Genomic DNA, 14,164 nt, shown 5'->3' with positions numbered 1-14,164 from the left:
GAGTTAGGGTAGGATTATGATTAGGGTTGGGTTTGGGTTAGGATTAGAGTTTGGACTCTTTTGTTTGGCATTCTCTTACACGAAGGATACACCTATTTATATCATTAACAAGTCCTGACCTTTTCAACAGAGTACTTTTAAATATACACCCCTCAATCAACTCAAAATAAAGAATGCTTTAAAAACAGAATAGGATACCTGTAAATCTATATACATAATGAAAAGGTCCTTAACAGGTCAAAAAGTGGTACTTGTAGACTCCTGAATAAATTATGCCGTACTTCTGTAATTAGTTATCAGCGTACATTGTTGCACTACAAACGTCAATACTAACTGTCCTTACTAGAACTGTGATGTGAGAGACAAGTACTGGTTCATATTCAAATTTTATTCAAGCTGTCGCATGTGGCATTTAGGTAATATCTATCACGAGTCTATTATGGGATGTAGCACTGTTGAGGCGTATTGATTAACACTACACAGTCTGTAAGTCAAATTTGGTTTTACTTGCAAGCCTTCTTCAGTCAATTCGCCTATCACAGATTTAGATCACAAAGATAGTCGCTTTGAACTTTAGCCCTAAAGGTACATGGGCAGCCTTTGATCTGACCCATGCAACATGTTCAGTAAGAACGTTAATTACTACAAGGATCCAGAATTAATCGTGGCGAATTGCCGTATAAGTGTGAAGTTGCGTACTACTGCCAAAATGGCACCCTTGAGCAAATTGAGTTATTGAGGTCAAAGGTCACACAAGGGGATAAAATTTTAAAATGTTTAAATCAAATATAAAATAGCAGAAATTTGTCTTTGGGTCCTTGGGGTTTTGGGGGACCTTTGTCCTCAATAACACAATTTTCTCAAGGGTGCCATTTTGGCTCCCGACTGATTCTGAATCTACACATCCCTGGTTGTTACTTAAAAGGAAAAATGCAGTAGTACGCAACATTGCGCTCATATTGGTCTGTATCCTCGACTAAATATTATAGAACAAGGATATGTAAATACCGAAAAGTTCCTTATCCATAAAAACTTATTTCATTAGTAAGTCCATGTCTAACTTGTCCTTTTTCATATGTTCCCTTTAACCTACATCCTTTCACGGTTTATTTTAAGCTGAAGTAAACAAACCATTCGTAAATTAGTCTGAAGACGTGAATTTTATGTGTAATCGTATAATGTGTAATCGTAGATACATTGTGATAAGTGAGATTTACTAGGTGTGTAATTGCGATGGGCAATTGTAAATCAACCTGTGTGATTAAGACACTTGCTACAATACGCACAACAAGGATGAAATCTTCAATTAGCCTTTTCGAGATATGGCGTACACAATAGGAGGGCAGTCTTCAATATGGGTAAAACACGGCAAAGGCTAATTGAATTGGTGATACACAAAGCTACTCTCCCATTCTCTCATTTATATTTTCTCCTTCCCTTTCCCATTCACTCTCTTTTTCTCTCATGATATTATTCACAATAAATAGTTGGCCATGTGCTAAACCTTTGTTGCATTAGCAAAATTGTTATGTTGCATTTTCCTATGTTTTAATGTAGATTATGTAGATTGTTTGGGCAGTGTGAAATCTCACCATGAATTTTAAAGGAATTATAAGTGATTAGTGAAATGGAAAATGTGGAAGCAATCTGGCAAACATAATCCGATATTCAAAATAAAACTAATATAAAAGTGCGCCAGTACTTTCATTATCGTCGAAGTGAGCTGGATTTGCAGTGGGTTTGCAATCTTTTATATAAAAAAAGATATCAGACGATTTCACTACTCAAATAGAGAAATCAGTTACATGTATTTAAATGTGGCTTCAACTTTGTCAAAACTGCGATTTTCCTCATTGTTTTGCCAAAGTTTTCATTTCAAAAATAGCTTATGACAATTCTAATGACTTATCCTTCAAGCAATTTATACACAACTAATTTTTTTACACTTTCGCTGGGATCACTGAATGGGACTTTAAGCTAAAAGCGGTCTGTTTATGCTAAAGTGAATGCTAGGTTTAATTTTTAGAGTATTCTCCTTTCGAAGTCGTGCCATTACTAACTCTTTAAATCCAATATCTTCATTGTATTCAATTCTAAACGAAACATGTTTCTTGCTTTTAACTGAGCACTTCGCAGATGACATGGCTCCACTGGGGGACTTCCAATGGTCTTGCATTGAAAGACCAAATTAGGTGGTTTATCCTTTTCCAATGAGATTTTATTCTACTACACGCGTTGATATTTTCATATAGTTGCATAAAAGCCGTTTTTGGTATTTCTGTTTGTTTATAGAAACCAGCAAGAGTGTATGCGTAGTTTAACACTTTAAAATTATGTTATTTATAAAAAGTTGCGAGGATAGTTCAATCTTGATTCCGTATTATATTGTTTTGTAACATTGAAATGTATATTCTATCATCTACAAGTAAAATGATATCTAAATCATCAAAAATAGCAAGTAAATTAATGTTCTTACAGGTAGAAATGTCAAAGAATCCACAGAGAGAACGCTTCGGTATCTATTTACACGAGGCAGTACCATTGGGTCAGCTATCCCTGGGACTTCGTGGTTTCAAAACGATAATTACAGAATGTCTCGCCTAGAAAAAGAGATCGGCAAATGTAACAAACAGTAATGTTGATTTTCCTCGGGATTTTATTGCTCTATAATGTGCAACGAACACGCATCCCTTTTTCGCATACTGAAAAGGGCGCATGGAGCATCAGGATTGAAATCAAGTTTTATTTCAACTCGTGATTGTGCTGTGGTATTTTCTTGAATAACGACGATGTACCTTTGGATAGTTAACGGAGCTCAAACGTCACAGTGTCGTATAGTGTTTTCATGTAAGAGTCTAAATTGGATTAGAGTAGCAAGAAATGACCTTGAGAAACATATCTAGTCTATTCCAAATTTGCAATTATTTTACTGTAATAAACCCCAAAAGTAATATTATTCTAAAAATTTACTAAAGACATAGCGACAAAAGGGACACCATAATATAGAATACGGTAGAATTACCCTTCAGGAACTAGGCTTTTAGCACAATAACCCAAAGTTAATACAATGAATTACACATTCATAATATTTGATAAGTAACTGGATATAAAATAACCACTTACAAATTCCATCGCACCCATATTAGCTCATATTTCTATACCATATTATTACAAAATGTCAGACATTACATGATGTATACCTCCTGCTATGTAGCAGTCATGACATTACTCCCATTATACTGACCTCTGGTGACTACAATTTGAAGAAATAACAAAACCTAATATTATACAATAACCCAGAAAGTTCTCAAACTTTCTGTTAGGTCATTTTTATTATTATAAATTCTTGTATTCTTCTAGAGAAAAAACGAACATAAACGTAATAGAGCACTCATGAAAGTAAATGTAAACTCCTTTAGAGTGGCATCCTCTTCACATTACATGCACTTGTTATAATAACCGTTTTAAATACAAAATATGTTTTATAAAGTATCTTATTACTAACAGTTTAACTGTCATTTTATTTTGGTAGAAATGATAGGCGTTTAGGAACTATTAGAAGTAAAAGATTTATTTTCATTAAATAATCTTACGTTTAGGAACTGTAAGTATTAAAGGACTTATGGACATTATGAACTTTTTGAAGACGCAATAGTTTAGGTAAGCATTATTACTTTTTCACTAATTATATCTTTCAGTGCGGGATGACAGGAGACGTATTTGCCTAGTTCTAGCCGTTTAACTCGAACACGGCAGTGCACTTTCTAATATTACTCCATTGATCTTTTACGAATGGAGTCAAGAAAGCCAATAATCGAATCTATATTTCATTGTCTTGCGGCTGTTGAGCTAAAGCGACTAACATATCAAAACGAAAGTCTTAGGTATCTCTTCCCTCCCAAGAAAAGTCATGCAATGAGGAGGAAATTACACCCCTTATAATCAAGTCTTGAGGTGTCTGTTATTACCATTACTATTTTGTGTCAGATGTATTTATCTCAACATTTGAGTGCCTTAATGCATATATTTACCCCCCCCCCCCACACACACACACACACCCTTTAAGAGAATAATTCAACAAAAATGTCATCAAAAATCAACTGTTCTTTGTTTTAACACGGACTTCTCCTAATTTTACTTCAATTGGTTCGGAAATGAGACACACAAGTGAGATTAATTTACACAGTTGTACGTGCCACATTTGGTCAACAACGTAATTACGTTCTTTCCAACTTAACCTGGGCATGCGTAGGGTAAGAGCAGACGACGCTAGCAAATTAGCAATTGACTGAAAGTTTCATTTTTCAAGCACAAATGTTAACATAATTGTCTTGTTCTGATTATGAGATGTATCAATAATTGGCATTTAAGTTTTTTTTTACATTTTGAATGAAGCCCCCGTGGCTGAAGCCTAACAAAACTCTGACGTGTTTATGCAATACATTTGTCACAATTTGTTTATACCAATATCTTTTCACATTATTAATCGAGACAATCGCTGTTGATTTGATATTTTGTCACTAAATGAATTAATTCAATTTCATTCTAATTCCGCCTGGCACATGTATGTCAACCACGGGAGATTTACTTTCTAAAATGACAAGATCACCCCACAGATATTGGAACACATATCTGTGATCACCCATACATGTATAAATCCCTTGAGATAAATATGCCCATATCACAAAAACGTACTACTCAACAATTTTAAAGAATGGACGTTCAATTATAAATGATTCTTTCAAATTGCAAATCAGTTTCCCCTTTCGTTGGTATCACTGAGAGTGCCTTATAAGGGATAGAAAAAAGCAATACAAGTAGCGACTAAATGTTTGATTTGATTTGTTTGGGTTTGACAACCCAAGATTTCCCAAGAAAGTCTCTTGTGAAGCTAATTTCCATTGATGTCCATTTGAACACCAGGATGGGTTGGGACAGTCAGGGCTTATTATCCTACTCTCCTCGAAATTGACTACGAGCTACAAATTCGGCTTTTCTGTACACGATACCGACGGCTTAACGTCCCCTCCGAATGACGGGATTCTCATGTGGTTCATTTTAAATCATTTACTCAAAGTAGAAGCAATCTGTTAAATTCATCATTCAAATCAAAGGTTGAATAAAACGTCCATACTTTTATTACCACGGGAGTGGGCTGTTGAGTGCGTTACTTGCAATGTTTTATGATTTTGCAGGCGGCGAGGGGCATGATGGGCGGAGAGACGGCAAAACCGCTCAGCCGTATGGCATTTTCCACACACTCGGTTAGTTTTTTGGTGTTCATTATCGAACCCCAACGGTTTTAGCTTGTATTAATATTATTTATTAACATAGGACTATTTGTTTGTGATATTTTAAGCGTTTTAAAATTTCAAAATAATCCCAAATTCAAAATTACACGTTGACAACGGTAATGTACTGAATTTAAAGAATTCGTGGCGCCCACCACCTGTGATTTTGTAGTGGAGTAGTTTACAGAAAATCCCTGGTAACCCCTTTAAATTAGTTTGGTTGTAACAAATAATTTGTTTGTACTTTAGGTTTACAAATTATTCATTACTTTTGTCATATTTTGACGTTTTTGGAGGTAACATTATAACATTCGACATTAACACCCTACTTTCGTTCGTAGGTATTGATGGCAATAATGTATCACGTATCCGTCAAATATGATGAAGTTCTTAATGATTGATTTGAAATAAAACCCATTTATAATCATTTCCATTAATAATCATAGTTTGGCTACATCATTTTCCTTCATATCACAGCGTATTGTTTTACATTTGATGTACCTGAGGAGCTTAATAATGACGCTTGGTCGATATAAATCAACGTAACATTCAAGATTAAAAAAGAATAAACGGTGCTATGAGGTTTGTTGATAAATCATTAAAGCGTTGAATGTTTGAGCAAAAGAAATCTACACTGCAAATACAAATCAGCCAATGTTGAGTACAAAGGAAATAGAGTAACAATAGAGTCAATGAAACTAAATATTGCAATATGAGTACAATTTAAATCATTGATATGTTTTGATGAATCCAAGTGTGTGAAAATATTGGATCTAATGATAAAATTAGATTCGTTACGCTTGCTGTGAGTTTTATATACAATATTGGACGTGTCGTCCAAAATTTTAAAACGCATAGCTCGACCCGGAAGCACCACCAAAAACTGATCAGTGCGTGGTTTTCGCACTGCTTGTGGTGGAGAAGTGGATGGTGGGCACTGATTATGGAAGGAAAAGTCAAACTGAGGAAGATCGTATTGAACTAGAAGAATACGAAGATCAGATGACTAAAATCTTTGCTAATCTGACAGATCTCACCATACCTAGTATATTGCATGATAGCAGTAAGATACTGAAACTTCCCGGAGAAACTCCTCAGCACTTCATCCACATAGAGGATTACATAAACAAGTATCCTGACGCTTTCAATTCTACCTCCCGTTGCAATGCATTTGTACATGCTTATGGTGCACACCGTCAACATCCCTATATCTTCGTGTTAAAAATTGCCGTGATAGTACGATGAATCCTCACGTTTTTCAACAACTACGCATGGTGATTTTATTCGAGATAGGCCGTGCAACTCAGGCTAAGCATACAATTTGAGATTTTGAGCGCCTGCCACACTGTTTCTATTCTATGTTTTACGATTTTCGCATGATCAATATATGGCTGGCCGTAACCGCCACAACGTGGAGCTGCTACGCGTAGCTTACTTTTCGCTTCGCGGAGCTAAATTGACCAATCATGTTAGATCTTTTCATTACGCGGAGCCAGTGGATGCATCCTCGTTCCAGAGAGAAAACTCTTGCCAAATTAATGTTTACTATGGGGATTTTAAATGAATCGATTGTAAATAAACCACGACCAGTTGTACAGGATCAATACCATTGTTTGATTAGTGTATAGTCAATGTTACCTTGCATGCATGTGTCATGTGTGTGGCGTGTTTGTTTGTTTGTTTGTCTACTGTGTCAGGCCAGGATCACTGACACCCACGGTACTGATACTCTCATACTATCACGGTGATCATATTGTTGAATGTTGTTGACTTTAAAATAATCATGATGCAGTCATGTCTACAGTAGAACTCACCACGACCTTTGAAGGACTTAAACCCTATTAAAAGCTATTAAACCAAGATAACACTCAATGAAAACGGCTCAACTATGTTACATCAGATCTTCTCTGGTTAAATACACACTGCACTTGTGTCTGTTTTACCTGTGCAATGAGCAATGAGCTGGTATTATAGTTTCAGTTGGGTGAACGATTATAAAGCGAACGCAAGGTAACAATACTGTGGGCTTTTGTTTACGAAATGAGACAATAGTCTGCTTATTGTTAACCAGCGTTCTTGAAAATGAGAAGCTTAATGACTTAACACGGTTTAGAAATAATTTCTTCATATTTGTTGGTACAAAAGTACCAATATTTCCAAACACCTAAATTAGCTAAAATTTAGGACATGTTACAAAACTATATTTTCTAGAATTTCAGAGAATACTTTAAATATTGGCCGGTTATTTTTTACACAGTAGTGACGTCAACTAGGCAATGGCCTATACTTCTAACATACACTATTTGTAGAGGTCACGCGTCAATGGTGAGCGCACTGAGTATTGTGTATAGGAAAACGGACAGTAACTACAGTATGTATGGCCTACTACTAGTATATAAAGTAAATCCGAACTGGTTTGCAGTTTGCTGAAGGTCGAATTCCGCAGGGACACCGCGCAAGTTATACAAATTAGCTCCCGGCGATACACTGCAGATCGCAGAACTGTGTGCATAGTTTACCACCACTCTGCTTAGCTATATAGTTATGTACAATACTGTATGAGTTTCTTATGAGTGCATGTCCATCTTAATAATAAGTCAGTTCGTACTTTTCATAAACTACTTTTTGAATCATAACTTTCGTGACCGAGGATATCTTGCAACTACGTGACGCTCGTCTGGCAAATTCTTAATGAATAAATTCGCTTCACGTAATGAGTAAGTCGTACTTAATTAGTCAGTTTTACCTCCGAGTAATGAAAAACTCTAACATGATCATGATTGGTCAATTTGGCTCCACGGAGCAAAAAGTCAGCTACGCGTAGCAGCTCCACGTTGTGGCGGTTGCGGCCTACCATATCAGTATCCCATATGATATTTCTATTGCAAGAAAATTTTATTTGTTGTCAGGTTTTATCTTAAATACACTAACTGGAAATTAAATACACTAATTAGTGAGGACCGGTATTTTGCTGTGGATATGTTTAACTGCAATTTGCGGGTAAAAATTTGAAATCCTGAGTAAAAATTTTGATCATATTCAACTCTTTGAGAAAAAATTTATATAAAAGAATGCATGTAAAATCCAGCTGCAATACAATGTACATTATTGACACACTATCACTCTCTTTATCTACGGCAATAATAGAATATCGATTTCAATCGAATTGAATACGATGCTCAGTTTTGAGTTTGTAGTTGACTACTAAGCGACCTAAGCGATCGATTGCTAGCCAATCAGATAGAACTCCTTTTCTTGCGTTCGGTGAAATAAGAGTCGCCCGTCGCTCACCAACGGAGTATTAAATTTATATTTATCGAATAGGAAGTCGACACTGTGTGGTGTATTAGGGAGATTTGGATACCGTCATTTTAATCCAGTCTTTTCACAGTATTTTCTTAGAGCGGAGTATATACGAACTGTAGCGGACAAATGTATTACGCAATATCTTTGTCAGCAGGTTTCTGTGTCTTCACTGGCGTTTTGATAAGGAGTGGGTGGACTTCTGGTGAGTATATTTATTTGACAAGACTTACATCATTTTTGTTCAAGGTCTGAGTTAAGTCTCCATTTATTACAATCTTAAACAAGTTGTTAATGATGTAAGCAACCTGAATAAACCTTCAATATCAACGTTTTACATAATGAATCAAAGACTGTATAGCAATGATACTGTTGGTAGTATTCAAGTGTGAAAGTTTAAACAAGTCTTCAACATTCACCTTTTTTATCCGTATATTTCGGAGAAAAACTTTTCCGTCATCAGCGGGTGGTAGCTGAATGTTGACAAGTTGATCCTCTATCCAATCTGGACGTTGGTGGTGTCCTAGGTAATTCCATTAGAGAATCATAAAGTCTTGAGAGTTCAATGGTTAGTTGCACCAAAAGACTCTAATAGAAGATCAGTCTGGTGCAATTTATCGCATCCCTTGCAGTTAGTGTGATAAAGTCTACGTGCGAGAAACCAAAAGGACCCTGGGTAAGAGACTAATAGAACATACTGCCAAAACAGCGAGTAACACCTCAACTATTGCAGAACACAACATATATGTGATGCGATCAAGCAAAATCAGTCGGAACTCGGAAAAAATAAATTTTCAGATTCTTATAGGTTAGTAAAAAGCATTTACAAAGCTGCATTTTGCAGAAAACCCAATAGAAATTGAACAACCAGATCCAAAGATATAAGCAATTAAAGAGTGTCCAAAACAAAAGAAAACAAAAGGAAATATTTCCTTTGTTTGGCTGTATCTCAAAATCAATATTACCGAGTTCCGACTGATTTAGCTTGATCGCATCACATATACAGGACACAGTCATTACCTGGGAGGTGTCACTGTTATCTGTACAGAAGACAATTTTGTTCAGCGCAAAGTGAGGGAGGCTATTTGCATAAAGAAGGAGACCAACCCCACCCTAAACAGGGAATGGGCCGTGAACTCTCAAGACTTTGTGTGATTCTCTATTGGAAATACCTTGGACACCACAAACCTCCAGATTGAATAGAGGATCAACTAGTCAACATTCCGCTACCACCCGCTGATTGCGGAGAAGGGTTTCTCCGTAACATACGGATAAAAAAGTGAGTGTTGAAGACTTGTTTTAAACTTCACACGGAGACTGTATAGTGTGACATATATGTTTGGCAAACGCTCGTATTTATTGTACAAGATAACAAGTAACATCCATAAATATGAATCGAATTCGCATTTAAAGCATCTGTTTTCAAATCTTTTTTTGTGTCTTGCTCTGTAAGTATAACTGCATTTTATATTGTCTGTCTCACTCATAGTTTTCATTCTCTCCTTTTCTCGTACACACTCTTTCCCAACCCTATATCTCTCCCACTCACATTTTCTCTTCCCTATCTCTCGTCATGAATGTCTTCAATCTTGCAAGGTAATTAGGAATATCTGCAATAAAAATGTGGCCAAGGGCTGCAATTCCTTGCGTTTCGGTGTTTGTTATGTAACTTGCTTGGAGCAGTATAAAATTGCGCCATGAGGATATAACCTAGTTTGATTGTAGCCAATATTGTATAGTATTCAACACTTTTATCATTATGTCGACGTTCTGGAAGGTAGATACATAACATTCGACATTAGCACCCTACTTCCGTAGGTACAGATCAGTGACAGATGAAAATAATAGACATCATATATCAATAAAATATGATGCCGGTTTTAATGATTGATGTGAAACGAAACCCGAATCATTTCCATTAATAGTTCTCTTGTCATAGTTTGTCTACATCGTTTCCCGTAAGAATATCATGTATATTGCTTTACTTTTGATGTCACTCACATGCGTAATAATGACGCTAGGTCGATATAAATCAACGTAACATTCTATATAGATTTAAACCAGTATAAACGTCGCTATGAGGTTTGTTGATAAATCATTAAACGCCAATTACTTGAGCGAGAGAATTCTATAAATTTTAGAAATACAAACTCACTTGAGGGAAAATGTTATTTTCAACCAAATTTGTATTTTACTATGTACTTCACATTTAGATCGTATAGTATTATACGAGTATATAAGGGCAATCGACAAAAATATTAACAATTCAAAGACGGCAATTCGTTATTTAAAACTCATGTTTAAGATCAACAGTTATTTCTCCTATAGGAAACAATTTCTTTTATAATGAGTTAGCCAATTATATAGAGAGTCTCACTGAATGGGATTTCATCTTACTGAATAACCTATAAATGCTGGTGTCCCACAAGGCTCCATCATTGGACCACTTCTGTTTATTATCTTCATCGACTACATCACTACCGGACTTACAAATCTATCCATTATGCAGATGATGTACCCTAATATCACCCATCAAGTCAAAGGATGATAGAATTAGCGCTGCAACATCACTTTATGTAGACCTCAAGGCGATAGAGACATGGGCAAACACATTGAAAGCTTTGTTTGGAGTCGCGAAGTGTAAGACCACTACTATTTTCAACCGTACAGATGCTCCAACTAGTCATCCTAGCCTCTATTTTTCGGAACAACTTTGGAAGAGGCATATAGTGTAGACCTGCTTGGTCCTACTTTAAACAAAATCTTGTCATGGACCCCTGTAGTGAACAAGACTGCAAGAACAGCCAACGTCTCGGTCTCCTTCGTGGGCCCCTACCTTGTTCCTTCTCAGAGAGCAACGATATACAAAACTATGATCCGATCGAAGATGGAATATGACAGCTCCACATGCATAAGTGCTCCGCCCACCTCTCTGCCTAAACTTGATTATGTACAAAGAAGAGCGGTACGCATCATTGGCGTCTCAGAAGAAGATGAAAAACCATCAAATAATAACACCTGGGACATAGAAGAGCAATGGGAGCCATCACTCTATTTCATAGGATATTCTATGGCGAAGCTCCAGAACTCCTCCAACACCGGTTACCAGATGGTATTGATTCTCGTCTGCGGCGCTCTGTCAGATCCCACGACCACGCTGTCAAAATTCCAAGATCCAACCTGGTGAGCCACCAGAGATCGTTCCTTCCATCCTCATCTCACCTATGGAATGCTCTACCTGGTCCAATTATCTCCAACCAGAATCGACTGAGCTTCAATTAACTTCAGTTAACAACTATCTTGGCACCAACACATCAGCGCTATCACAGTGATAGCAGCTGTTAATACCTGTTTGAAAGAAAGACAGTTTGAAAGAAAGAAAGGAAGTTTGACAGAAAGACCGTTTGAAAGAACGAAAGTTTGGAATACAGAAAGGTTTATAGAAAGAGAGTTTGAAAGAAAGTAGTTTGAAAGAACGTATAAAAGAACCAAAGTTTGAAAGAAAGACATTTTGAAAGAAAGATAAAAGTTTGACAGAAAGACCGTTTGAAAGAATGAAATTTTGGAAGAGAGGCTTAAAGAAAGAGAGTTTGAAAGAAAGAAAGTTTGAAAGAAAGACAAATTAAAAGAAAGGAAGTTTTAAAGAAAGAAAGTATGGAAGAAAGAAAGTTTGAAAGAAAGAAAGATTGGAAGAAATTGGAAGCTGAAATTGTTGTTAATTCTTAATTAGTTCTTCTCAGATTCTCATATCTGGTATATGGTTCTCTTGTCTGGCTATTTTTCTGAATTTCTGTAAATTACACATGTCTGTCTGTTGATCCGGCTTCCTTAAATCTATGCTTTTGACTGTTAAAGACGCGAGTTCATGTATTATATGATATAAAACACAGTCAGGAAGAGCCTAATTTAGAATTAATCTGTCACTTAAAGAGTAAAAGTTGCCGCATCTTAGCAAATAATACTCTCCTCCGGTAAGCATTCATTTTTTTAAAACAATTGTTTATATTATTATTATACAATAATGATGAAAACTTTTTAATGGCTTCAATTAGGCTTTCGTTTCACCAATTTGCGGCTGTTTCAAACTAAAATAGTACCCTATTAGTGCTAAAATTGATCCAAAAAATGACAAATGGCTTCAATTGGGCCTTCATTGTCCAAAGGTTTCTCACCTCTATTGCCCCCGGACGCTGGTTGCCCTGATATATCAGATTTGCAGTACTTTTGGTACTTATTAGCCAATATTTGACCATTTTCGTCAAAATTTACCCCCTTAAAAGTTGTCTTTCCCCACTTTGTTCACCCTCTGAAAAAGTGCTTGCTACGTCACTGCCTCTAAGGGGTCAAAAACCCTCTCAAACATCCTCTCCTCCCCCACTTTTCTGATAGGGTGGACGTCCCTGTTGGTGCCACATGCGACGGATTCGCCGGTCATTTGTCGGACGTTGAACGATTGAATATAAAACGCCTGCAGGATTATTAGCGGCCACAACGCATAGAGAGACGAACGGGAATCGGACCCCAAATCCGGACATTTGTCGGACGTTGACCCCCAAATCCGGTCATTTGTCGGACGTTGAACGATCGAAAATAAGACGCCTGCAGGATTATTAGCGGCCACAACGCATAGAGAAACGAACGGGAATCGGACCTCCAAATCCGGTCATTTGTCGGACGTTGAACGATCGGATATAAGACGCCTGCAGGATTATTAGCGGCCACAACGCATAGAGCGACGAACGGGACTCGGACCCAAAATCCCACCGAATCTTCTGCCGGACTGGTGATTTTTCCACCGAATAAAATATTTTTGTATTCGGTGATGTACGTTGATCCAGTCCGTCGTAGTGTGACAGACCTATAAGCATAAACAGATTCACCGAGTATAACATAAATCTACCTGTTTACGACATTACAGTTTAGCAGTCAAGTCAGGTTCGAACCCTGACGGTGCCTATAGTACGCTCTCGTGGAAAAAGTTAGCTTGAGTTAGCTTGAAATTCCCTTGGACACGGAACTTACTGCCAATTTGTCTCATTGTAACCCGTACAAAACTCGGGGAGCTGATCCTGGTTGCGAAGGTTATTTGTGGAATGTGTAGGGTGTGCGCTCTTGAAGCAGCAAAGTCCCTGAATAATTTTTGTTTAGTGGTTTGTGGAATGATGTGGGCCGTAGTGGTCAGCGACAACCTGTAAAGTGTGCTGAGGCTTGTGGATCAACGTCTAGGCATTGTGCATGTGCGTAGCGCACTATAAATCACTGCGCTTTAAAAATATTTTCAGTAGGCCTATTTAAGACGCTATTCAACATGATACAGAACATTAACAGAAACGTGTTATTCAATTCTCGAAAGGTAGTTTGAACTCTAACGGGACTTGAAAGGAGTAGATTACAACGATCAATGACATTAGTTTTTCTTCTTCAACTTGTTTTAAAGATTAATGTGAAATTTATAAGTACATTTGAGTGCACATAATTACATTACCACTGTAATCATGGTAATAAAATTCTCAAGTTCACGATCTGTAAGTCAATGACATCTTGATAGTTTGTTATCTCACATAAAGAGC

This window comes from Amphiura filiformis, chromosome 8 (genome assembly GCF_039555335.1).
Source record: "Amphiura filiformis chromosome 8, Afil_fr2py, whole genome shotgun sequence".
Taxonomy (NCBI): domain Eukaryota; kingdom Metazoa; phylum Echinodermata; class Ophiuroidea; order Amphilepidida; family Amphiuridae; genus Amphiura; species Amphiura filiformis.
The sequence above is the reverse complement of the archived record's forward strand: the minus strand, read 5'-3'. Positions refer to the sequence as shown.